The sequence below is a fragment of the Anomaloglossus baeobatrachus genome, chromosome 5 (genome assembly GCF_048569485.1).
Source record: "Anomaloglossus baeobatrachus isolate aAnoBae1 chromosome 5, aAnoBae1.hap1, whole genome shotgun sequence".
NCBI classification, from domain to species: domain Eukaryota; kingdom Metazoa; phylum Chordata; class Amphibia; order Anura; family Aromobatidae; genus Anomaloglossus; species Anomaloglossus baeobatrachus.
This window is the reverse complement of record NC_134357.1, coordinates 410,828,786-410,856,368: the sequence shown is the minus strand read 5'-3', so window position 1 is coordinate 410,856,368 and position 27,583 is coordinate 410,828,786.

Here is a 27,583-nt window from a genome sequence, read left to right as displayed (position 1 = left end):
TGACATATCTTTTGGGTCGTTGTCCTGCTGGAACACTATGTCGTCTTTTTCATACCCATAGTACTCAAGTGTACAAAGTAATTTGTCTTGTAGGACACTCACATATAACTCAGCATTGAGATCACCATCAGTCCTGTCAAGTTTCCAATGCCTTTGGCTGTGACGTAACTGTGACGCCCTGGACTAGCCAGGTAGTCACAGGAAGGCCATTGCACAAACACCCTTCCCCGAATAAGGTGACAGCAGCCAACCTAAAACCCTGAGTCACCCCTCTCAGGTCTTGATGTTCACACCAGGGGGCAGAGCCAGGTGGTTGGCCACGCCCACCGAGGAGTTCGGAGAGCCTGAGGCAGGAAAAACACAGCAGAGGAGAGAGAGTTGAGTTTTGGAGGTGAAGGAGAGTGGTAGTAGAGTGTAAACGTTTGTCAGGGATCTGGGTCGTAGCCCGGATACCCTGTGACCAGGAGGCAGATGGTGGTTGCCGCCTGCAGGAGCCGGGAAGATGGCTGGTGGAACCGTAAGGGACCGGGACAGGGTAGTGGTCCGCCGGTACCGAATCTGGAAACCAACTCGAAACCGGAGCACCAGGAGGGGTATTCAGACCCAGAACGAGGTCCAGAAGCCACTGGACCACGTCGAATACACTGATTGAGGTCTGGACCTTAGGTCCTTTCCCGTCCCAAGACCCAAAAGACGGCAACAGCCCACTGAGGGGGATAGAAAGCCACCGCTCAGGCAGAGAGATCCCACGGGCCATCGCCTGCGGGCAAATGGGTTCCCAGACACCCATAAAGCCGGGGAGCGGACTACCGTTGCTGAAGCATAGGCCATCACGTTCTACAAAAGAGGTGCAGGAGAAAGGCGGGAACCACCGAACCGGGTGGGGAACCGACCACCATCCTTTTGGTTTACCAGAGACTCCAGTCTATCTGTCATAGTGAGTACAACAGTGCCCTCGGGCTGTGCACCGCACCAACACACCCGCACCTCGCAACCACCGGGCTCCGGGACCATCACCCCCTGCCCACGGAGGGGTCAACACCAGGCTGCACAACACCGTCCCCGGGAGCCTAGTTAACGGCAGCGGTGGTGTCCACATTCACCACAACTCGTGGGTGGTGTCACGAACTTACATCCCTAAAACACCACGGCCTCGGCCGTGAACCTCCCCACCAAAATCCCTACACGTAGCGCCAGCTTCCCTTCAGAGCGACGTGACCCCAGGGTCCGGAGGCGCTCAAGCCACCCACCAAAACGAGCCCGGATCCGAGCGGCTCGGCCGGCAGCCGAGCGCGGGGCAATACATAACCTCATATCAGGCTTCCTCCACCAAACCTGACAGTTCCTCAATTTTCTGATCCGTTAGCATCTTTTCCCTTGTTTTTCCACACTGATTTGCTGCCATCAGAGCCTAATCTATTGACTTTGGTCTCATCACTCTAAATCATGATATTGAAGTCAAGATTTCTTCACCTTTCTTCGGGCCACCATTTCAAACTTGTGTAGCGTGTAAGGCATGGTGCTTGAGTGGACGTCTGTGATCTCACTATTGTGAAGCATACAAGCCACCACCACTGCTGTGTTTTTCGCACCAGAACTGATAGACCTTGTGATGAGCCGACTTGTTGATTCCGATATTTTGCCTGGACGTCCACCTCTTGGCTTTTGAATGGGTGGACGGACTTCATTTTGTATTCTTCTAACTGCCATAGCATTGACATGATGCAGTTTGGCAATTTTATTGGCTGAGAGACTGCTATTTTGATGGCTGCTCCTCAATTTGATCCAATGACCTTTCGCTTGGGAATCAACCTAATAACACACTGGGCTATTAGGGAATGTGAGAACAGGTTGTAATTTGTAGTATACAGGAAGAAAAAAATGTTCTCAAACACCAAGAGGAAATCAGTAACAATACAGTAACATGACAAGAATCTGCATAACTAATCATATGCTAATTAGGTATGAGATAACCAAGAGGATTGTCTATTAAATGAAGGTAGTCTCACGCTGAAAGCTGTAGTGGATGGTGAGATATGGAGCCTGAACGTCAAAAGTCAAAATATTGTTACCCTTTTGCTTGCCACTGTAAATAGAGCCATTATTTTCTACATCACTTCACAGACATCATCATCACTGTCCCCAATTGGGACTCAAAGTCGAAATTCTCTATTAGTTTGTCTTTGGCGTGTGGAAGGAAACTGGAATACCAAAAGTAAATCTACACAAATACAGGGAGAACGTATCAGAGGATACCCCATCTTAGGACAGAAGCACTGACGTTTGTCTGCTTACCTCTTTCCAGCCACACAAACCAAGGGCTGCTGAGAGGGACAAGGCTGCATTAAAGGGGTTTTACCACGAACCAATTTAATTTCAAAGTTGATTTTAATCAATAGATCTTATTATTATATTTTATACAATTGTATGTGTTTAAAAAAATGTTCCTGTGCTTAGATAATCTTATATATGTGCCCCTGCAATGTGCTGTGTAATCACCATGTCTGACCGTACAGGGATATTGACTGATCATACCACATCTCCTGGGTAGTGAGGATGCAAAAGAGAGTATAAAGATAGCACAGCACGGGATCATATCTGATCTTTTTTTTTTAGATAAAACATTTCCCTGCCTGCTTTTAAAAAATATTTTACCTCACAGAAAGAATAATTTGCAAACACATGCTGTAATGGTTGGATACTTTTTTACTTCTTCCCTGCCCAGGAGATGTGGTATGATCAGACCATGTCACTGTACAATCAGACACGGCCATTACACAGCAGGGACACATATATAAGATTATCTCAGCACAGGAACATATTATTTAAACACATCCAATTGTATAAATTAATTATTATTATTATTATATCTATTCATTAAAATCAACTTTAAAATGAATGTTGTTTGTGGGAAAACCCCTTTAAGTGCTGGGTGGCTGCAGATACAGTGACATGTAAAAGTTTGAGCACTTGTGGTCAAAATGACTGCTATTGTGAACAGTTAGGCAAGTTGAAAATGAAATGATCTCTAAAAGGCGTAAAGTCAAAGATGACATATTTCCTTTGTATTTTAGGCACACAAAAAAGAGATGACCCAGGAATCTCACAGAAGTGGAAGACTTTTCCAAGGAAGAAAGGATGAAATTCCCTCAAACGAGAATTGAAAGACTCTTGGCTGGTAACAAAAAGTGTTTACAAGCTGTGATACTTGTCAAAGAGGATGCTATTGGGTCCTGACCATGCAGGGTGCCCAAACTTTACATCGGGCCATTTTCCTTTTTTGGTTGGGTTTTTATAAAGCTATGAAATTTGTGTCACCTGACCTTTCCTAACGATGATAGTGAACAAGCCATAACCCTAATTTTTGTAATTTTTAAAAATTAAAAGATGAAAATATATTTTATATATATATATATATATATATATATATATATATATAAAAATATATATATATATATATATTTTTTTTAATAATTATTTTTTTACCTAAAATACAAAGGAATTGTGTCAGCTTTAATGCTATGCCTTTTAGACATCATTTCATTTTTTACTTGCTTTACTGTTCACAATAAAAGTAATTTTTACCAGGAGTGCTTTTACATGTCATAGTTTAAAGGTCCAGTCACACTAAGCAACTTACCAGCGATCCCAACAACGATAGGGATCGCTGGTAAGTTGCTAGGAGGTCGCTGGTGAGATGTCACACTGTGACGCTCCAGCGATCCCACCAGCAACCTGACCTGGCAGGGATCGCTGGAGCGTCGCTACACGAGTTGCTGGTGAGCTCACCAGCAACCAGTGACCAGCCCCCAGCGCCGCGTGGAAGATGCTGCGCTTGGTAACTAAGGTAAATATCGGGTAACCAACCCGATATTTACCTTGGTTACCAGCGCACGGAGCTACACCTGCAGAGAACAGGGAGCAGCGCACACTGAGTGCTGGCTCCCTGCTCTCCTAGTTACAGCACACATCGGGTTAATTACCTGATGTGTACTGCAGCTAAATGTGCACAGAGCAGGGAGCCGCACACACTGCTTAGCGCTGGCTCCCTGCTCTCCTAGCTACAGCACACATCGGGTTAATTAACCCGATGTGTCCTGCAGCTACATGTGCAAAGAGCAGGAGCCGGCACTTACAGTGAGAGCGGTGGAGGCTGGTAACAAAGGTAAATATCGGGTAACCAAGGACAGGGCTTCTTGGTTACCCGATGTTTACTGTGGTTACCAGCCTCCGCAGAAGCCGGCTCCTGCTGCCTGCACATTTAGTTGTTGCTGTCTCGCTGTCACACACAGCGATCTGTGCTTCACAGCGGGACAGCAACAACTAAAAAATGGCCCAGGACATTCAGCAACAACCAACGACCTCACAGCAGGGGCCAGGTTGTTGCTGGATGTCACACACAGCAACATCGCTAGCAACATCGCTGCTACATCACAAAAGTTGTTTGTTAGCAGCGATGTTGCTAGCGATGTTGCTTAGTGTGACGGGGCCTTTACAAGAGCATAGTTTGGTGGTTTTTTTCTATTGTTTTTGTGCTTTTATCTGCACTGTTTATCCCCCATTTAATAGGTGCTCCATGGACAATGCTACCAGGTGTGCATCCTGTAAGATACAGTATATTCATGCCTTGAACAGCCATTTGAGGGTGAATATGTCTGTGCTCAATGTCAGTGTGTTCATATTTGGAAGACCAGGTAATGGATCTGCGTATGCAGCTTGCAATACTCAGGATCACTGCAAACCTGGAGAGGAGTTTAGCGCTCACTGAGAATACTCTGGCTGGGTCCAGTAATACGGAGGAGGGTGGAGGTGGGAAAGGTCAAGACCCTGAAGTTGGTAGCTGGGTAACAGTTAGAGAAAGTGTGCTGCCTGCAGTGGTCGAACCGCTTGGATCCGGGGGTGGTGATTACTCGTGGCTTGGGGGCTAAGTGTCACACTCAAATGGAAAAGGGGATATTTACAGGGGAGGTATATATAGTTTGTGATGCCACCTGTGGTGTACGATAATTGGGAGTACCCGGGGTGTTGGAGTGGGGCAGCAAGATGACATAACTCTCCATGGGTAGGGGAAGGCCCCGGGACTCTGGATGGTGCTATGGGGTGCAGGGGGAGCGCAGGCTCACTGGTTGCAGGGGTCAGTCGGGTACTCACTCAGCAATAAAGCAGACGCTGACAACAGGGTAAGCCAAGTCTCTGACTGTCGCTGTCTCTTGAGGGGAGCTCGTCCGGGTCCCGTCCCCTGCATCACTGCCTGGTGGTCCGTGACCTGCCTCCTGGTACAAATTTAGTGTCCTTTGTGGCCCATCACCTTGGAGCTTTCCGGGCCCCGCTCCTCACTATGGCTAAGTGAAGGAGCCTGCTCTCAGGAGCTCACACTTGGGATTTCAGTGGGCCGTTTGTTTGGAAAGCCCTATCCCCCTCGTTGCGCTAGTGCCCCCGATCTCTGAGCTTGGTGGGAACAGTCCATAAAGGTCCTGCCCTCCGCAGGTTAATTGCCGGGTCGCCTGAAGCTTCTCCCTGTCCTAGGGTCCGTGTACCCAGTCGTGCCTTCAGTCCCGGACTGGTGATTAGGCCCAGGCTGCTGACCGTCCTCCAAGACAGGTCCCAGGTCTCAATCCCCTGCGACCGTGGGTCCGACTCCTCTAGGTCCAGACCACTGTCTGCGACCTAGTCTGCTTCTCCCCTGGGAGCTACAACTCCCAGCTTCCACAGAGCTCCTCACAGCTCGAGGGCTACCAGTCCACTGACTTGACACCTCCCACCTCCCTGCCTAACCCCTAGGTGGGCGGCCCTATTCCTGCTTAAGCAGCCCACTGATGTGCCTGACAGGGTGTGGTGCAAGGTGCATCTAGGATTTGTGAATGCTGTTGGAGGCAGTACTTCAGGATGGAGACCCAGAACCATGGGGGGTTGAATCCTGCACTGAAGAGAAAGAGCGTGCAGCACCCTGTGACGACCTGAATAGTCCAGGGGCGTCACAGAAGGGGTAGGGTGAAACGTGTCAGAGCCTAGTCCTGATCTGGCACAACCTAGTAAATATGCCTGTTTAGCTATTAGGGATGCAGGCCCAGGGCTAGGATCACTACAGCAGGATGTTGCTCTTAGCAACCAATAAAGGACTGCTGTAGGAAGAGGGAGATAGGAGTGCAGTGTATAATTAGGCCGATAGATAGGGTCATCTGCCACCGAGACCGCGAATGCCGAGTCTGTTGGCTGCTGGGTGTTAGGATTCGGCATATTGCGGATCAGATAGACTGATTGCTGGGTGGGGCTGGGAAAAACCCTGTGATCATGGTACACATTGGTACTAATTAGTGATGGGTGAACTCCCCAATGTTCAGGATTGGGAGACTCGCCCGAGCTTTTTATAAAGTTTGAGTTCGGGGTCAGAGATAACGCAAACTTGTATCTGAACCATAAGCTTGGACTCTTTACAGTTATGGGATGGCGTGGGAGGGCTGTAAAATAAGAATATTGTTAATAATAAACATTGTCATTATACTTACAGGTCCCGCAACACATCCTGCAGACTCTGTCTCCCGGCCGCTTCTGCTTCCAGGTCCGATCATTAACATCCGGGGGTATTCACTGCACTGCTCGGCACTTGGCAGTCTTTGGCTTTTTTCGTCCATGTTCGCGGTGACGTCAGGGTTTACCTGAGTCTATGGCTTAGCCATGAACTCGATTGAACTTTGACTGTCACTGTCAGTGTCAGGCTGCTTCTTGCTCTGTAGAGACTATGTCTGTACAGAGTGATGAAGCAGAGTTGACATTGCTGTCCCTGTGGACTACGTCAGACTAAGGATTTTTTTTATAATAAATATGGAGTCTCTAAATTTTTTTTGATTTATTTCTAATAATAAAATGTTTATATGTGTTGTTGGTTTTTTTACTGTTTACTAGAAATTCATGGTGGCCATGTCTAATTTGGCGTGACACCATGAATTTCGGGCTTAGTACCAGCTGAGAATACAAAGCTGGTATTAACCCCTTTATTACCCAGCGTGCCACCACCATCAGGGCCACTATATGAGCCGGGTAAAGCGCCTGGAAATGGCGCTAAGAAACAATGCGCCATTTCAAGGGGTGGCTGCGATTTTTAGTGTACATGGCCCTGAACGCTTGGGCCTTACCACGATGAGAATCCAAGCCCCCAACTGCCTGGTTTTACCTGACTGGCAATCAAAATATGGCGAGAGCCAATTATTTATGTTTTTTAATTATTTTTTTAAATAATTAAAAAAAAATAATGCCAGCCAAGGTAAAGCCAGGCAGATGGGGTGGCAGCCTGTAGCCGTACACTTTATCTGAACTGAGAATCAAAAATACAGCGGAGTGCAACGTCATTTTTTTTTAAATTTATTTTTCTACTACTATATGTTTGAGGGACTCAACAGCCAATCACAGACGCTGTCACTCAGAATGGGCATCTGTGATTAGCTGTTGGATTAACCTGGAATCTTCCCATACATTCTAGATGCTAGAATGTATGGGCTGGTTTCAGATTACTTTACAGTTTGGGTTCGCCCATCACTAGTACTAATGACTAAGTTAGAGGTAGGTGGAAGGTCCTTAAAAACGATTACAGGGAGTTAGGAGAGAAGCTGAAGTCCAGGATCTCCAAGGTGGAAATACTGCTTGTACCATGAGCGTCACTAGAAAGATAGTGAGAGCTAAAGGAGATAAACATTTGATATACTAATATGGGATTAATGTGTCAGATTGAAATGTTTCTTATACTGACAGACTCTGGAATGGCATACCGCAAGAGGTAATAATGGCAGACACCAGAACAACTTTTAAAAAAGAGCTGGATGATTCCCTCATTAAACTTCCCTCATTAAACATGACATTGTGGGTTATAGATTTCAACCGATGTAACTATGTAAATCTGTATATACTGTATTAGGACTAGAGATGAGCGAACCGGTCCCGGTTCGGCTCGCCGAACGGGGTCCCGTTCGAGTTCCGTTCGTCAAACGTTCGACGAACCGAACTCGAACCAATAGGCTATAATGGGAGGCAATCACAAACACATAAAAATGCATTATAAATGTACACAAACAGTTAATAAACATTGCCATAACACTTACCGGTCCTCGCGATCCCTTCTGCACTCTGTCTCCTGCCGCTATTCCATCCGATGATCGCTGAATCCTCCCGGTGACCGGCACTGCCAGCAGAGATGCAGGACCTATCGTGACGTCAAAATAGCCATGTGACCAGTCACGTGGCTATTATCTCATTGGCTACAGACTGGTCACATGACTATGACGCATCATGTAGGACCTGCGAGTGCATCTCTCCGGTACACGGTGCACATATGTGTATCGCCGTGTACCGGCGACATGCTCTAGCGCACGGTCGACTCCCCGTTCCGTTAGGGACCGGCTGACACAGCCGGTCATTAACGGAGATCACCGTTGCCATAGCAACGCAGTTAGCGGTGACGTCATCGCTAACCGCGGCTCCGAGAGCACCGTTGCTATGGTAACGCGTCTGTCAGCGTTACCGCTGTTACCGCTGACAGCCAGCAGCACTGATCACTCACGGAGTGAAGGCTGCACGCTGCTTCCCGATTGTAGTGAGGATTGTAGTGAGGATGAGGTTCCCCAGCCCCAAGTGATGAGCTGGGGAACCTCATCCTCACTACAATCGTCACTACTACTACACTAGAAAGAAAGAAGACAGAAGAGCAGGATCGTGGAGGGCTGACAGGGGGTAATAAAGATGGAGTGTCTGTGTATTTATTTCTATTAAAGTATTTTTTCTCTGTGTGGTGTTTTTTTTAACCCTTTATTGGAGATTCTTAATGGCCGGGTCAAACGTGCCTGACATTAAGAATCTCTGGCTTAATACTGGCTAGTAAAACAAAGCCAGTATTAACTCATGATTACCCAACAAGCCACCCGGCTCCAGGGCTGTTGGAAGAGTTGGATACAGCGCCAGATGATGGCGCTTCTATGAGAGCGCCATTTTCTGGGACAGCTGCGGACTGAAATCCGCAGCAGAGGCGCCCAGAAACCTCGGGCTAACCTGTGCTGCGGATTCCAATCCCCAGCTGCCTAGTTGTACCCGGCTGGACACAAAAATGGGGCGAAGCCCACGTCATTTGTTTTTTAATTATTTCATGAAATAAGTGAAATAATTAAAAAAAAACGGGCTTCCCTATATTTTTGGTTCCCAGCCGGGTACAAATAGGCAACTGGGGGTTGGAGGCAGCCTGCTGTACCTGGCTAGCATACAAAAATATGGCGAAGCCCACGTCATTTTTTTGGTGGGCAAAAAACTTCTGCATACAGTCCTGGATGGAGAATGCTGAGCCTTGTAGTTCTGCAGATGCTGTCTGCTCTTCTCCATACAGACAGACAGCAGCTGCAGAACTACAAGGCTCAGCATACTCCATCCAGGACGGTATGCAGAAGTTTTTTGCCCCCTGAAAAAATTATGTGGGCTTCGCCATATTTTTGTATGCTAGCCAGGTACAGCAGGCAGGTACGGCTGCCCCCAACCCCAAGTTGCCTATTTGTACCCGGCTGGGAAATAAAAATAAAGGGAAGCCCTTTTTTTATTATTTCATGAATTTCATAAAATAATTAGAAAACAAATGACGTAGGCTTCGCCCCATTTTTGTGTCCAGCCAGGTACAACTAGGCAGCTGGGGATTGGAATCCGCAGCACAGGTTGGCCTGAGCTTTCTGGGCCCCACTGCTGCGAATTGCAGTCTGCAGCCGCCTCAGAAAATGGCATTTTCATAGAAGCGCCATCTTCTGGCGCTGTATCCAACTCTTCCAGCACCTGCCTGCTATACCTGGATAGCATACAAAAATATGGCGAAGCTCACGTCCTTTTTTTGTAGTTTTTTGGCAAAAAAAATAAAAAATGCTTCCCTGGATTTTCCATTGCCAGTGAAGGTAACACCGAGCAGTGGGGGTTAGCAGCCAGTAGCTGCTTGGATTACCCTTAGCTAGCAATACAAAAAATGCAGCGGGAGCCCATATATATTTTTTTTAATTATTTATTTAAATAACTAAAAATAAAATGGGCTTCCCTGTATTTTGATTGCTGGACATCACAGTGCTGTAAAAATAAATCTTTAAAAAAATGACGAAGCGCTCCGCGGTATTTTTGATTCTCAGCGCAGATAAAGCAGACAGCTATGGGTTGCAGCCCCCATCTGCCTGCCGTTACCTTGGTTGGCAATCAAAATACAGGGAAGCCCATTAATTTTTTCTATTTAAAAAATAGTTAAAAAAAAATGACGTTGGGTCCCCCCATTTTTGATAGCCAGCTAGGGTAAAGCAGACGGCTGTAGCCTGAAAACCACAGCTGGCAGCTTTACCGTGGTTGGGGATCCAATGTGGAGGTCCCCTCACAGGCTCTTTTTTATAATTATTTTATAAATATTAATAATTACACAATAAAAGTAGGGTCCCCCCCAAATTGGATCACCAGCCAAGGTAAAGCGGACAGCTGTGGTCTGGTATTCTCAGGGTGGGAAGGTCCATAGGTATTGGGCCTTCACAGCCTAAAAATAGCAGGCCGCAGGCACCCCAGTCGTGGCGCATCCACTAGATGCACCAATCCTGGCGCTTCACCCCAGCTCATCCCGTGCCCTGGTGCAGTGGCAAACGGGGTAATAAATCGGGTTGATACTAGCTGTAAAGTAACCTGAGATCAAGCCCAGCAGTTTGTGATGTCATGGCATCTATTAGATACTCAACATCATAAACTGTCAGTACTAACAAAAAAAAAAATCGACAAAAGAAATTTATTTGAAAAAACAGTCCCCAAAACATTTCCTCTTTCACCAATTTATTGTAAGAAAAAAAATAAAGGGGTCCCACGACGACTCTGGACCGTCTAGAATATGGGGGGGAGACACTCAGGGAACGTATCCCCCATTTTCTAGGAGTGCGGACCCTTCATGTGAGGAGTGTGGGTGCAATGAATCTGCACTCACTCTTATCGGGTCCACAGCAGCAGAGTCCATGTCGTAATGGTTGCTACCAAAGCTGCAATGTCCTGCTCATGAGGTAAGGGCATGCCTAATCAGGAGAACTACTGTAGAGGAAGCTCTACTCACTGGTATATAGGTGCTCAGAGGTAATAATAGATAAAATTAGTGAGTAACCTCGGCACTCTAAATCTCCCAGACTAAGTCACTAAGTCACAATGGATAGTAATGCAAAATCACTCTTTATTGGTCCGTATTAAGAAAAAAAATTTTTTCATAAGCATTTATGTTTTTGTCCAAAACAAGTTACAAATGACGTTTCGGCCTGAGCCTTCGTCAGATTGGACTTATCTGCTTGTAATCATGAAAAATGACAATAATCAGTATCACATAAGAGTTAGAGAACAATAACATAAACTCGAACAATGTAGAGGTACAATTGGGATGCAGCAAAAAAATTGCAACACAGCAAGAAATGAAACACATGATACAAATGTCATAATACATTACAAGGACAATATAGTAATGACAAATATGGGGTCAGAGTAGACTTAGACAGCTCTGGTACGAAAGAGATGTCAATCATAAAGTAACATGTGCAGTAGGTGTAGAGCTACAGTATGCATGGCAGAGCTAATGGGTAGACCGACCATAGAAAAAGAACGGAGAAAAAGTTAGGAAAAAGTGGAGAAAAAATGGAGAAAAAAATGGAGAAAAAGTGGAGAAAAAGTGGAGAAAAAAATGGAGAAAAAATGGAGAAAAAAATGGAGAAAAAGTGGAGAAAAAGTGGAGAAAAAGTGGAGAAAAAGTGGAGAAAAAATGGAGAAAAAGTGGAGAAAAAGTGGAGAAAAAAATGGAGAAAAAGTGGAGAAAAAGTGGAGAAAAAAATGGAGAAAAAGTGGAGAAAAAGTGGAGAAAAAGTGGAGAAAAAATGGAGAAAAAGTGGAGAAAAAGTGGAGAAAAAGTGGAGAAAAAGTGGAGAAAAAAGTGGAGAAAAAGAGGAGAAAAAGTGGAGAAAAAGTGGAGAAAAAAAATGGAGAAAAAAATGGAGAAAAAGTGGAGAAAAAGTGGAGAAAAAGTGGAGAAAAAAGTGGAGAAAAAGTGGAGAAAAAGTGGAGAAAAAAATGGAGAAAAAGTGGAGAAAAAGTGGAGAAAAAAATGGAGAAAAAGTGGAGAAAAAGTGGAGAAAAAGTGGAGAAAAAGTGGAGAAAAAAATGGAGAAAAAGTGGAGAAAAAAGTGGAGAAACAGTGGAGAAAAAGTGGAGAAAAAAATGGAGAAAAAGTGGAGAAAAAGTGGTGAAAAAGTGGAGAAAAAGTGGAGAAAAAAATGGAGAAAAAGTGGAGAAAAAGTGGAGAAAAAGTGGAGAAAAAAAATGGAGAAAAAGTGGAGAAAAAGTGGAGAAAAAGTGGAGAAAAAGTGGAGAAAAAAATGGAGAAAAAGTGGAGAAAAAGTGGAGAAAAAGTGGAGAAAAAGTGGAGAAAAAAATGGAGAAAAAGTGGAGAAAAAGTGGAGAAAAAAGTGGAGAAAAAGTGGAGAAAAAGTGGAGAAAAAGTGGAGAAAAAGTGGAGAAAAAAATGCAGAAAAAGTGGAGAAAAAGTGGAGAAAAAAGTGGAGAAAAATGGAGAAAAAGTGGAGAAAAAGTGGAGAAAAAGTGGAGAAAAAAATGGAGAAAAAGTGGAGAAAAAGTGGAGAAAAAGTGGAGAAAAAAGTGGAGAAAAAGGGGAGAAAAAGAGGAGAAAAAGTGGAGAAAAAAATGGAGAAAAAGTGGAGAAAAAGTGGAGAAAAAGTGGAGAAAGAAATGGAGAAAAAGTGGAGAAAAAAATGGAGGAAAAAAATGGAGAAAAAGTGGAGAAAAAAGTGGAGAAAAAGTGGAGAAAAAGTGGAGAAAAGTGGAGAAAAAAATGGAGAAAAAGTGGAGAAAAAGTGGAGAAAAAGTGGAGAAAAAGTGGAGAAAAAAATGGAGAAAAAGTGGAGAAAAAGTGGAGAAAAAAATGGAGAAAAAGTGGAGAAAAAGTGGAGAAAAAGTGGAGAAAAAGTGGAGAACAAAATGGAGAAAAAGTGGAGAAAAAGTGGAGAAAAAGTGGAGAAAAAAATGGAGAAAAAGTGGAGAAAAAGTGGAGAAAAAGTGGAGAAAAAATGTAGAAAAAAATGTAGAAAAAAATGTAGAAAAAGTGGAGATAAAATGTAGAAAAAGTGGAGAAAAAATGGAGAAAAAGTGGAGCACCCTTTGGTGCCTTTCATGTGGCACTAAGGGGTGCTTAGCTTTGTATTTAGCCAAAAAAATGAAAAAAAAAAAAATGACGTAGGGTTCCCCCTAGTTTTGTAGCCAGCTAGGGTAAAGCAGATGGCTGCAGCCTGCAGACCACAGCTGGCAACCTCACCTTGGCTGGTAATCCAAAACTGAGGGCACCCCACGCTGTTATTTTAAATTAAATAAATAATTAAAAAAAAAAACACGTAGGGGTCCCCCAAAATTGGATCACCAGCCAAGGTAAAGCAGACAGCTGGGGCCTGATATTCTCAGACTAGGGAGGTCCATGGTTATTGGACTCTCCCCAGCCTAAAAATAGCAGGCCGCAGCCGCCCCAGAAGTGGCGCATCCATTAGATGCGCCAATCCTGGTGCTTCGCCCCAGCTCATCCCGCGCCCTGGTGCGGTGGCAAACGGGGTAATATATGGGGTTAATACCAGATGTGTAATGTCACCTGGCATCAAGCCCTGGGGTTGGTGAGGTCAGGCGTCTATCAGATACCCGACATCACCAACCCAGTCAGTAATAAAAAAAATAGACGACAAACACATTTTTATTTGAAAAAACACTCCCCAAAACATTCCCTCTTTAACCAATTTATTAGAATGAAAAACAAATCCAGGTCTGGTGTAATCCAAGGGGTTGCCATGACGATCCACACTGTCCCAGTCAATGAAGAGCAGGATGTTCCCCATTGGCTGGGAGAGCAGTGCAGTGACCTGAGCTAACATCAATGGGTCAGCCCAGGTCACTGCAGGGGATGACAAGTGCTGCTGTCAGCGAGGTACATTACCTGCGCTGATCTCCAGCACACTGACAGCCCCTGTCACTGAGTTCAATGACCGGCGCCTTCACACCAAGTATCGCGAGAGGTCCGTGACGTCACCGCTAGTCAGTCTCGGGTCGGAAGCGAGAGAAGGTGATGTGACAAGCGGCGGCCATGGAGGACAGTGACAGCGCTGAGGTCGGGATGACGGGACTTCATCACCGCAGGTAAGCCGAGCGGGACCATGTGTGTGTGTGTCTGTGTGTGTGTGTGTGTGTATATGTGTGTGTGTGTGTGTGTGTGTATGTGTATATGTATGTGTGTGTGTTTGTATGTGTGTACATGCCGCGGGCAGGAGGGGGCGGAGCGAGCTGAGCGGGGAAGTGTGGGCTTCCTGCACGTAACTAAGATAAACATCGGGTTACTAACCAAAGCGCTTTGCTTGGATACCCGATGTTTATCTTGGTTACCAGCTTCTGGCAGGCTGCCAGCGATGGCTCCTGCACACTGTAGCTGTAAAAAGCCCTGCTTTTTGCTGCTAGAACCGTTCTCGAACGTATCTAGAACTATCGAGCTTTTGCAAAAAGCTCGAGTTCTAGTTCGATCTCGAACAGCCCCCAAAATCACTCGAGCCTAGAACTGGAGAACCACGAACCACGAACCGTGCTCAACTCTAATTAGGACAGGATAGTGTTATGTCCATAGGGCTAGTCCCTACTTACCTTATGTCTCAGTGCTGTGGTATTTGAGGGATTTGCATACTTTCCAACTTTTCCCGATTGTCCAGTAGACCTTGATTAACAGAAATGGTTCAGGCTTGCAGAAGAACAGGCAAATATCCCAGTGCCCTAAGACCCCTTAAAATACTTATCTCCTCTTGTTCTTGTAGTCATTTCCACTTACAAGCTCCACTGCAGACAATCTCTTGACTCTGGGGTGTAATTAGTTTTGGAAGATTTGGTTTGGAGTCTCCATTTTCTTTGGAAGTCTAGTCTGGTCTGGTCTACAAATGTGGGGTTCTTGTTTGTATACTATACATATTTTGAGGGTCTGGTATATGTTTTTGTTTAGACACCTGCGTTAATTTTGGGTTTGATGAGGGACGTCATGGAAACTCTTTGCAATGTAAATGCAATAGGTTGATGACATACCATATAAAAAGGACATAAGTATACATGTCAACTTTGGGTGGGTATGAAATACTAAGCCATTTGGCTGGGCTCTGGATATGGGGAGATAAAGGGAGAGTGCGGGCGCTGATCTCATTGTAGATGTTAGAGTTCAATTTCACACATATAAAATATATTGCTCACCTTTCTCAGGTCTTTATAAGGCTTATAGGAAGATTTCAGTAGTTCTAGTGTAAATCTGGTCCGCAGTGGAGCATTATCTAAAAAAGAATGAACAAATGCCCCCTTAATAAAGATAGTTCTTGCTCTTAGGCCTGGAGTTCATATTGAAACACAATCTGTTTGAATTCCAGGGATAGAGGTATCTGCAGATACTCGGTACAGCGATGGGGACTCGGGTAGCCCCAAGTTTTGCAAATTTTTTTATGGGGTTACTCGAGTCCCTAACGCCTATTTACTATCCCCAATATGCTGAAAAAATCCTTCTCTATAGATGTTACATTGAAAATCTTGTAATCATATGGAGAGTAGAGAGAAGTGAGGCTGAGTCTCTGGTGAAAGAATTGAACACTAATAAATGGGGGATCAGTTTCACCTCTAATATCAATTGTGACAAAATTATATTTCTGGACTTAAAAATAAGCCATAAAGATAAGATAATAATTAAAGGGGTTGTCCGACTTAAATTCAAAATTTTTTGTTAAGCTAATCTGTGCTGTATTGTCATATAAAACACCCCTACATTGTTATTTTTTGTTTTCTAACTTTTATTCCTCTTGAATTCACCCTTTATTTTCTGCAGCTCTTTGTTTACATTCAGCTCTAGCAAACTGACCACTTCCTGTGCTAAACCTCCCAGTCAGAGCTGGCACCGCCCGCCCTCACTGTCCAGCCCCGCCCCTGTGTCCAGCCTCGCCCCCTGCCCGCCCCCTGCACACACATTTCCTGTCAGTATTCTGTCCAGCACTGACCTGTTATCACTACAGCATTGCAAATAACAGGCCCACATCGGGCTCTGCACACCACACACACATATGGCTCTGCATCACACACACATCGGACTCTGCACCGCACACACATATGGCTCTGCACCGTGCACACACACATATGGCTCTGCACCGCACACACATCGGACTCTGCACCGCACACACACATAGGGCTCTGCACCGCACACACACATAGGGCTCTGCACCGCACACACACATAGGGCTCTGCACTGCACACACACACGGCACTCTGTACCGATCCCGCCCTACCCCCATAGGGAACACATGTAGGGAATACATACTTACCCCTCCTCGGTCCTCGCCGCTCCTGCATGTTCGCACGCTGTCTGTGCTCTGGCCATATCAGCACAGTAGTGACGTCACCGCTGCACTGAACTGTCAGACACAGACAGCGGGACAGTGATGAGAAGCTGCGCTGCGCTCCCTCTCATCAGCGCTTTCAAATATATCGGCATCTGTGATCTGTGATGCCGGTACATTTGAATGTGCGATCCTGAGCAGGGGGCCCGGTGCTGGAGCTGACACCACGGTAGCCGCCGCCAGGCCCCTCCCCCAGGTCACGGACCCCACAGCAGTGCCGGGGAAGGTTGCGGGGAGAGTACGGGGTGCGGGGGAATGTGTGGGAGGGTGCAGGGAAGGGGGGTGGGGACTCACACATTGTACCCGCCCAGCAGGGCGGCAACATGCTGTTTCCAGATTTGCATGTCAACATGGTCCTGCCCATGTTGACATGAAATGACCGGAAACAGCAAAATCGCGGCAGGAGCGGTCACATGACCACTCTGTGCCGGGGAAGAGGGGCTGACAGTAGGGCAGGTAAGTGGTCACTATCTACTTACCTGCCCCAATGTAGCCCAATAGTGTAATAAAAAAAAAAGTCAAAATAAGCCGGATAACCCCTTTAAGACTAACTGTAAACTAATAGATGTGAATAGATATTTAGATTTCCGTAGTGCCCAGTATCATAAATGGAAGAAGAATATCCCATATTGCCAATTTTTGCGTATTAGGAAAAATAATACTGAACAATCTGATTATAAAACTCAATCAGAAATACTGCTACAAAGATTTGAGGCGAAAAAATACCCCAAAAAACTGATCAAGGAAGCATACCATATAAACTTGAAAAAAACTCAGGATGAATGCCTAGAAAAAATGCAAGAGAAATATAAACTTCCCTCCTCAAAGGAGAACGATTCTGAAAAAACCCAATTTAAACAAAAAGATACAAAAAAATATAAAAAATGAATGGTGGTATAATTTTATTACTACATATAATGATAGTAATATAAGAATCAGAAAAATATTTAATAAATATTGGTATATATTGCAACAAGATCCTATACTTAGAGGAATATTACCCAAAATACCAAAAATCACATTCAGAAGAGGGAAAACGAGCCGAAATCTAGTGGCACCAAGTCGCCTCCGGAGACTTATTTCCATAGTGAATATATGAAAACTACAATGGGACATACTAGATCAGGAGTTTATAAATGTGGATAATGGAAGCGTCACTGTTGTAAAATGTTAATACATGGCCAAAAATCTATAAAATCCAATAGTACAGGAGAATTAATACCTATCACTGACCATCTCACTTGTACAACGGATTATGTAATTTATGTGATTACCTATAACTGTGGATTACAATATGTTAGTCGGACCATTGAAATGGTCCGAACACATCTAAATGGACACAGGTACAATGCAAAGAACGGGCTACTTACACATAGCCTATCGCGCCATCTTCTTTTTAACCATGGGAAAAAAATTATTATCCACCTGACTTCGGTGGAGTACATCCTAGTTACTGCATCAAATATCGTACAATTACTCAATAGAAAAGAAGCATTTTGGATGTACAAACTTCGCTGTTTACATCCAGATGGCTTAAATGATAAATTAGAAAACATTTAGAATGTCCATTTCATGGGAGCTTCCACTAGTTCAGTTGCGATATTCTTAGGAAATACTAGTTTATTGTCCTTTAACGGCTTATCTATTATCAGCAACTCCAATAGCACATATTGTAGCAAGCGGCTCCTAGAGAACCAGAGAAGCAGGTTTGAGGGCTGGTTTGATCCCGCACTTCGACAGATGAACACATTTTGGGATAATATAACTATGTTTTTATTCCACATTGTTTGTTTTCCTAATCTCTTTTTTTATGATATTTTAAGAAATTATATGAATTTTAATAACTAATTTATTAAGTATGTTAATGGACACTAGGAAATTTATAATGACCCTTTTTTAATATAGTAACAATGTATAATGTTTATAAGAAAGTGACAATTTTTTATATGGAGAATGTAGAAGAATCCACCCTTGAATGTGAAATACCAATCAAATCCTGGGTGTGTTTACTCAATTAATCAATTAAGAAAGAAACCTGAGTAAACTAACCTTTTGTCTATAAAAACTTCCCAGTTATGCTTGTAATGTTACTAGAAGAAGTCTACTTGTTTGATATTGTAGCCGAAACGTGTTGTGATTTGATGTGGACCAACAGACGGATATTGTTTTATACCTTTGAATTCAATAAAAATTCTGAAAGAATAAGGATCTTGAAATAATTCTGGGAGAGCCAGCAACAAACTGGGATTTCTCTATGGAACTGATTAACTTTGGGGGGGAAATTTGGGAGGGGTATTGTGGACAAGTGCTGGCAAAAATGTCCAGCCACCGTAACACCCTTTTTTTAAGGTCATGCTCCCTTTACACACAGTCTTATCCTTGAACCCTTCACCCCTCCATCCAGAGATGGCAGGCAAAAAATACCCCTTCTGGAATGATGAGGTCTGGATTTGCCTATCCTTAGAGAGACTGAGATTTTTACCCTTTTATTGGAGAGCCTACCAGACATTCTAAGAGATTTGACAAGTTTAGGCAGAAGGTTAAAAATTTTGCTCGGAATGGTTTGCCAAACATTTTCAACCACCCTTTTCAAAACCCTGATTCTTTTACCCACATTCTTACCTCTTACAAGCCTTGGCACCGCCACCCTGAGATATCAGGGTATAACAAACCTTCTGGAATAGCTGGATTCCATGAGATTTTTGGGTGTTTTTAGCCAGGAGAAAGAGAGGACTCCACTGACCATATGATCTTCTACGAGAGAAAATACCGCTGATCATAAGAGCTTATGTTGCGCCCAGGTGTATGGGGTACTCGGTTACGGGCAGTGTACGTCTTGGGAATGTCACAATGGTCCCCTTTGCTGTGCAGGTGTTAACAGGTCGGCTTGAAGCTCTTTCCTGTCCTAGGGTCCTGTATCCCATCGGTGCGTAGTTCCAGGAGTACTCCACCGTACTCCACCGGCAACCACTTCTCCTGGGTACCAGGTCACCGTCAACCCGAGTCAGGACGTTGCTCAGTCACACCGTCACACTCCTGCTGTCAACTCTGTTCTGCCTACTCTCCACAGTCTGCCCCTCCCACCTGGTCAACTAGTGGACTGGAGTGGCTCCACCTCTAGGCGCCCATCCATTGGTCCCACCCTAGCTAAGTACCAGTGTATGGGGGATTTGTTGGGGAAAACTGGGATTACCTGGGTCTTTGTTGGTACCGACACTGGGGTTCTGGGTCCCTAAGGGGGTAGGCCAGGCATCCTGGTGGGGATGCAAAACCTTGTAGCACCCTGAAGGGTTCAGGGGCGCTACACTTACGCTTTACAAGTGAGAGATAGTACAGGAGAGAGAGGGGAGCCCACTGATCATAAGAGCTTATACTTTACAGGAGAAGAGGATCCCACTGATCATAAGAGCAAACGCTCTACAGGTGAGACTTACCAAGTTACTCTGGAGATTGAAAACAACTCTGACCATAGAAACTGTGCTTCACTGGGAACTGTTGATATGTGATGGCCCAGATACTGACCATCACTGTACAAGGTATGATCATTCGTAAGATGTCATAGCTGCAGGTCATTAGCCCAGGCTCTAATACTATTCAGTAGTGTGGGAAATGGTGCCAGGCAAGGTTTTATTTTATGAACTTTGGATTGTATCTTAAAGTATTCGAATTTGTGTGAAACTGTGAATTTTATGAAATTCAACTGGAACTGGATTCTACGCTCATTGATCTGCAAATCTCAATTCACAATGTCTCCTGGTTTTTTTTGGGAACACATCTAGACATTCTAAAGAGTTGACAATTTTGCGTACAAAGATAAATATTTTGCATTGGATGGACCTTCATATACTTTTTAGAATCTTCCTAAAAGATGGTAATTATGGTGTAGGAGGATTAGGATACCTTGAGCTAAACCAGCCTTCCTCATCACAAAAAAGCTGACATAGCGTAAATACAGCTCCTCACCTCTCCTCTGCTTTCTTTCTCCTCATCCTATGAGGTCTACATACCTGGAATGAAGACCCAACTCTAATAAGTAGAACCTGAAGAACAGGATAAGCGGATGTCCATAAACGTCAGTAGATACCACACTAACATAAGGAGCAGTACGTGTAAACATATATGATATCTTATAAGTTATAATACCAAAAAACAATTGGGTAGAAAGAGCGAAGCTGAAAGAAAGAGTGATTAAGGGGAAAGGGTGGTAAAATAAAGACAGATGTGGAGCGAAAGACGGGATTAAATAGACCAATTAATGTGTCAGCGCCCAGGACCTGCAAAGCGTCACACACTGTAGCCTATGATATGAGGAACAATCTGCAGATTAACCCTTTAATGTGCCCTGCCATCAAAAATCCCCGACTCCCTTCATTTTGCAGAAAACAGAGCACCCTAAATACTAACATATTACAATTTCCCGTAAGAAGTCAGACATACAAGGCATAAAATGCACCAACAATACAGATGGGAGTGATAAAGGTGTGAGGGGAAAATGCATACCGTATGCAGTTCTGGAGAATGGGTTATAGGGGTGATAAAATTCTAATAGGGACACATAATCGTGCAATAATGCCCAATCCGTAAATTGCTGTCATTTTCTTTCCAGCCAGTACCAGGAATTAAAATTCCCATAACATATGACTTGTTTTTATAGTAGTGTTGTGGGCAGGGTTCACAATTTGACTTTTTATTTGTTCTGGACGACTTATCCCAAAAAGTCACAGACGCTTTAATTTTTTTTTTATGGACAGGGCAAAAAGAGGGCCCTATTTTTACGGACTGTCCTGGAATTTTGGCAACCCAGGTTATCGGTCTATAATTTAAAGGGTTTATTATGATTTGGGCAACAGTTGCCCAAATGGCTTTAAGGACTTGTTAAACCTTTGGAGGGGGCACTTGGTACCAGGAACCTCTGTTGATGACAGCTGCTCAGCACTTGGCATGGTTCCCGAGATTTGTGACCATCACTAATCTTTAAATTCAGTCTTAAAAAAATATACTGATAGATGACAATGCCCTTACCCAATCATAACTGGAATTTGCCAGGAGGTGCCCAGAATTTGAATTGGGTAATTGGTTGCCATTACAATAAAAGAATCATTTTGTATGTCCTCTTCTGATAGGTCTGTTTTAATAAACATTTGCATGTTCCCTGAAATAACAATTCCGAAGAATCTTCCTTGGATATTGTGGTGTGTAGTTCCCTTGTTATTCCTCCTGAAAACCTTTGAACATTTTTTTTTACAAAAGGGCATTACTGTTCGTAGTACCCATACAAAGTTGTCAGGAACTTAATGAAAAGAGGAATGGTAAAATCTGATAGTCAATTAATTTATGCATTCCAGAAGGAATAATAGAGAAACCAATATAGAAAAGCTCCAGGATTAATATTAAATCTGACATTTCAGGGAAGCTAGCAAGCCATGTTTAATACAGAATGATAACATAAGAATACTAGCTCTAGTACCCGGCGCTGCCCAGGATAGTAACTGTCTCTCTGTCTCTGTGTCTGTCTGACTCTCTCCCAGTCTCTGTCTGTCTCCGTCTCTGTGTCTACCTGTCTCTCTTTCTCTGTGCCTTTCTGTCTGTCTGTCTCTCTATCTCTATCTCTTTGTATGTCTCTCTCCCAGTCTCTGTCTGTCTCTCTCTGTCTGTCTCTCTGTCTGTCTCTCTCTGTCTCCCTCTCTGTCTGTCTCTTTCTCTGTCTGTCTCTCTCGCTCTGTCTTTCTCTCTCTATCTCTATGTCTGTCTCTCTCTCTCTGTGTCTGACATCTACATGATATCTACCATTGCTGAAAGCAGAATATTGGGTAAAAAGATTGTGAATCAGGATAGGAATCTGTATTGCCCTATGTACACCTGTACACCTCCGATGTTACCTGCGAAGTAGGTCACTGAGTAAAAGGATACAGTGGACAGTTGGTGACAAAAAAAACTATTTGTTTTTTTAGAATTTGCACCACTGACTAAGATACCATAGTCCACGCTTATGGTGATGTTTAGCCTATGCTCAAAAATGCTTTCCCCAAGCTGATGTTTCCTTATGAGATGTGAACAGAGCTGAAACCCACCACAATAAGTGTATGCACCTCTCATCTTATGGAAAAGTGATTTTTGCCTTATCTTCTTATCTCATGGTTATCACACAACACTACTTTTCAGAAGTTATGTATACAAGGACGTACCTAAAGATGGCAGTGGCATCTAGGGCGGGTTCAAAAGGTTCATTTGGCCATTATGACAATTCCAATTCTATTAAGATGGGTGATAGTTAGTTAGTCCTGTTTGAGATTTTGGATTAGGGCCCATCAGATTCAAGTGATACTAATGGTCACACAATGATGCACACATTTAATATACTATAGTCCAATTCAACCAGATACAGTTCACAATGATGAAATAGGTTTATGCTCAAACACATCAGATGTAAACTGTGGAATCCCAACAACATAAGATCTTAACATGAATCTTCCCTGATATCAAAGAAAAAAAGATGGGGCATGTTGGCTTTCAATGTTCCTTATTGCTTTTATATCCTAAGGCTTACATCATTGCTGTGTCCGACTTCGAGCAATGATATGTTCCTTTTTCTAAAACAAACATTGCAAGTAAATAACAGCTCAGACTTTGCCAAAAAGGCATTGCTGAATTTTAACCCTTATAGCATGCTGTCTTCAGATTGCATAGCAAAAACCTGACGACAGATTCCCTTTAAGTTTACAGGTTAGCCGTCTACTATACTTGATATTGGAAGCCAAATTGGTCTAAAGGCCACTTTAAATGCAACGACATCGCAAACGAGATGTCTATGGGGTCACGAAATTCGTTACGCACATCCGGCCTCGTTAGCGACGTTGTTGCGTGTGAAACACAGGAATGACCGTTAACGATCAAAAATACTCACCATATCGTTGATCATTGACACGTCGTTCTAATCACAAATATCGTTGCTGCTACAGGTACAATGTTGTTCGTCGTTCTTGCAGCAGCACACATCGCTATGTGTGACACCGCAGGAACGAGGAACATCACAGTACCTGCATCCTCTGGCAATGAGGAAGGAAGGAGGTGGGCAGGATGTTACGGCCGCTCATCTCTGCCCCTCCGCTTCAATTTGGCGGTCGCTTAGTGACACCGCTGTGACGCCACACGGACCGCCCCCTTAGAAAGGAGGCGGTTCGCCGGCAACAGTGTTGTCGCTAGGAAATTAAGTACGTGTAACGGCTGTTAGCAATGTTGTGCGCCACGGGCAGCGATTTGCCCGTGATGCACAACCGACGGGGGTGGGTGCTTTCACCAGCGACATCACTAGCAATGTCGCTGTGTGTAAAGTGCCCTTTACTCTTCTTAGCAATTTGGTGATAAGGGCCAGAAGAGTTTGCGAAACTGGACCTTTCATTTTTCATTTAGAAGAAGGCATTATTAAAATAAGGAGGAGACAGTTTCCCTCCCTACAGAAATTTCATAGTCATGCCCTAGAAAGAAAAAAACAAACAAACCCCAAACACTATATTCCTCTACATCCACTGCTTTATGTGCCACTGGGTCCCTTCTCCAAAAGGCATTAGTGATTTTTACATTGTCTTTGGATCTCTAGAAAATCCAGTGATTCTATCACTTCACAGACTGGTAAACAGGGCGTAATGATCGCGGTCGCAGAGGTCGCCGACCCCAGCCTCTGCTTCAACTGGCTTTGTAGCCAAGTGCACACATCCAGCTGAAATGCATTGCAGAACAGAGACCCTTTGGGTCCCTGCACTGCAATACAAGCTGCTGGACAAACAGTGTCCAACAGCTGCTGTTGGTGTGAACATGACTGGAGGGTGCATGACAGTGATGTTGCTGCACCATGGCCAGCAGCATGAGAGTGGAGAGAGGAAATTAGAATGTGTTTTTTGGTTGTTTTTTTTAAAGCGTTGAAACAGAATGGGGATTGTATATACCAGGAAGGGGCCCAAGATGAGGACATATATACCAGGATGGGACACATATATGTGACGCCACTGGACTAGACAGGGCATCACAGGGGACTGCACGCTCTTTGTTCTTAGTGCAGGACTCAACCCCTCTTGGTTCTGGGTTCCCAACCTGCAGCACTGCCACCATCAGCATCCAAAAATCCCAATCACATCTCACACCACACCCTGTCAGGTACACCAGTGGGCTGCTAAGCTGGAATAGGGCCGCCCACCTAGGGGTCAGACAGGGAGGTGGGAGGTGACAAGTGAGTTGGCTCCAGGGGAGTAAAGAGAGAGGAACTGGGGGTTGGAGCTCCCAGGAAGACATAGGAGCGTATGGCTCCCGGCGAGGAGAGGATTGGGTTGCAGACGGTGGTCTGGACCCGGAGGATTCGGAGACCCGGCCACGGGATATTGGGACTGGGTACCTCGACTTAGTCTTGGAGGACGGTCGGTAGCTCAAGTACAATAGCCAGCTTGGGACCGAAAGCACGTCAGGGTACTGGACCCTAGGTCGGGGAGAGGCTTCAAGCAACACGGCAATTAACCTGCGGAGGATAGGGCCTTTATTGACTGTCCCCACGAAGCTCAGAGATCGGGGACACTAGCGCAATGAGGGAGAGAGGGCTTTCCAACCAAAGCAGCCCACTGAAATCCCGAGCGTGAGCTCCCGAGAGCACAGCTCCTTCACACCAAAAAGTGGGGAGCGGGGCCCGGACAGCTTCAAGCTTATGGGCCACTTGGACGCTACTAAATTTGTGCACAGAGGCAGGCTCCGGACCATCAGGCAGTACTGCAGGGGACGGAGACCCGGACGAGCTCCCCCAAGAGGGCAGCGGCACCCAGAGACTTGGTTTACTATGTTGTCAGCGTCTGCTTTCCTTCTGAGTGAGTACCTGATGAGCCCCTGCTACCAGCGAGCGTGAGTCCGCGCTCCCCCTCCAATCTCCCCATCATCTGGAGTCCCGGGGCCTTCCCTACCCATGGAGGGTAACGTCATCTGGCTGCCCCCGTTCCATCACCCTGGGTACTCCCCATTACCGCACACCACGGGTGGTGTCACAAACTATCTAATCCCCTGTAAATAATCCCCCATCACATTTTAGAGTGACCCTGAGCCCCCAGGTCCAGAGACCCTCGAACCACGAGTAGCGACACTCGGATCCGAGCGGTTCGACTGCTGCTGGGGCGGTACATATACCAGGATGTGGACAAATATGCCAGAATGGGCCCAGGATGGGGGACAGATATATCAGGATGAGGACAGATATACCAGCATGGACACATGATAAGAGACATAAGAGACATACATACCAGGATGGGAACATATATACCAAGATGGGGCCAAGGATGAGGACCATATATACCAGGATGGAGAGCAGCATGAGGGACATATATATTCCAGGATGGCGACATACAGTATATGCTGTGAAGGGCTCAGGATGAGAGCATATATACCAGGATGAGGGATATATATATATATATATATATATATATATAGATATACCAGGATGGGGCCGAGGATGAGGACATATGCACCAGGATGGGCCCAGAATGAGGGACATTTATACCAGGATGAGGATGTATATACCAGGATGGGGGACATACATATGCATAGAATAAAATGAGTTAAAGCCTGAGGAATTAAAAGGGTGCCATATTTGTTCACTATTAAAACATAATTGTATCCAATTATCATTAAAAATACATCAAAATAATATGCAAGGATAAGCTGTCTCTTTCCAGGTCTGTCTCTTTCCAGGGCTGTCTCTTTGCCCGGTTGTCTCTTTGCCCGGTTATCTCTTTGCCTGGCTGTCTCTTTGCGCGGCTGTCTCTTTACAGGTCTGTCTCTTTCCCCATCTGTCTCTTTCCCCTTCTGTCTCTTTCCCCTTCTGTCTCTTTCCCAGTCTGTCTCTTTCCCAGCCTGTCTCTTTCCCAGCCTGTCTCTTTGCCCGGCTGTCTTTTTGCCTGGCTGTCTCTTTCCAGGGCTGTCTCTTTGCCTGCTGTCTCTTTGCCCGGCTGTCTCTTTCCAATGCTGTCTCTTTCCAGGGCTGTCTCTTTGCCCATCTGTTTCTTTCCAGGGCTGTCTCTATTCCGGGCTGTCTCTATCCCAGGCTGTCTCTTTGCCCGGCTGTCTCTTTGCCCGGCTGTCTCTTTCCAGAGCTGTCTCTTTTCAGGGCTGTCTCTTTCCCCGTCTGTCTCTTTCCAGGTCTGTCTCTTTGCCTGTCTGTCTCTTCTGGGCTGTCTATCCTAGGCTGTCTCTTTGCCTGGCTGTCTCTTTCCAGGGCTGTCTCTTTCCCGGGCTGTCTCTATCCCGGGCTTTCTCTATCCCGGGCTGTCTCTTTGCCCGGCTGTCTCTTTGCCCGGCTGTCTCTTTGCCCGGCTGTCTCTTCCCAGAGCTGTCTCTTTCCAGGGCTGTCTCTATCCCAGGTTGTCTCTTTGCCCAGCTGTCTCTTTGCCCGGCTGTCTCTTTCCAATGCTGTCTCTTTCCAGGGCTGTCTCTTTGCCCATCTGTTTCTTTCCAGGGCTGTCTCTTTGCCCGGGTGTCTCTTTGCTCGGCTGTCTCTTTCCAGGGCTGTCTCTTTCCCGGGCTGTCTCTATCCTGGGCTGTCTCTATGCCCGGCTGTCTCTTTCCAGATCTGTCTCTTTGCCCGTCTGTCTCTTTCCAGGTCTGTCTCTTTCCAGGTCTGTCTCTTTGCCCGTCTGTCTCTTTGCCCGTCTGTCTCTTTGCCTGTCTGTCTCTTTGCCCGTCTGTCTCTTTGCCTGTCTGTCTCTTTCCAGGGCTGTCTCTTTGCCCGGCTGTCTCTTTGCCCGGCTGTCTCTTTGCCCAGCTGTCTCTTTGCCCGAATGTCTCTTTGCCCGGCTGTTTCTTTGCCCGGCTATCTCTTTCCAGGGCTGTCTCTCTCCAGGGCTGTCTCTATCCTGGGTTGTCTCAATCCCAGGCTGTCTCTTTGCCCGGCTGTCTCTTTCCAGAGCTCTCTCTTTCCAGAGCTGTCTCTTTCCAGAGCTGTCTCTTTCCAGAGCTGTCTCTTTGCCCGTCTGTCTCTTTGCCCGTCTGTCTCTTTCCAGGGTTGTCTCTTTCCAGGGCTGTCTCTTTGCCCGTCTGTCTCTTTCCAGGGTTGTCTCTTTCCAGGGCTGTCTCTTTGCCCGTCT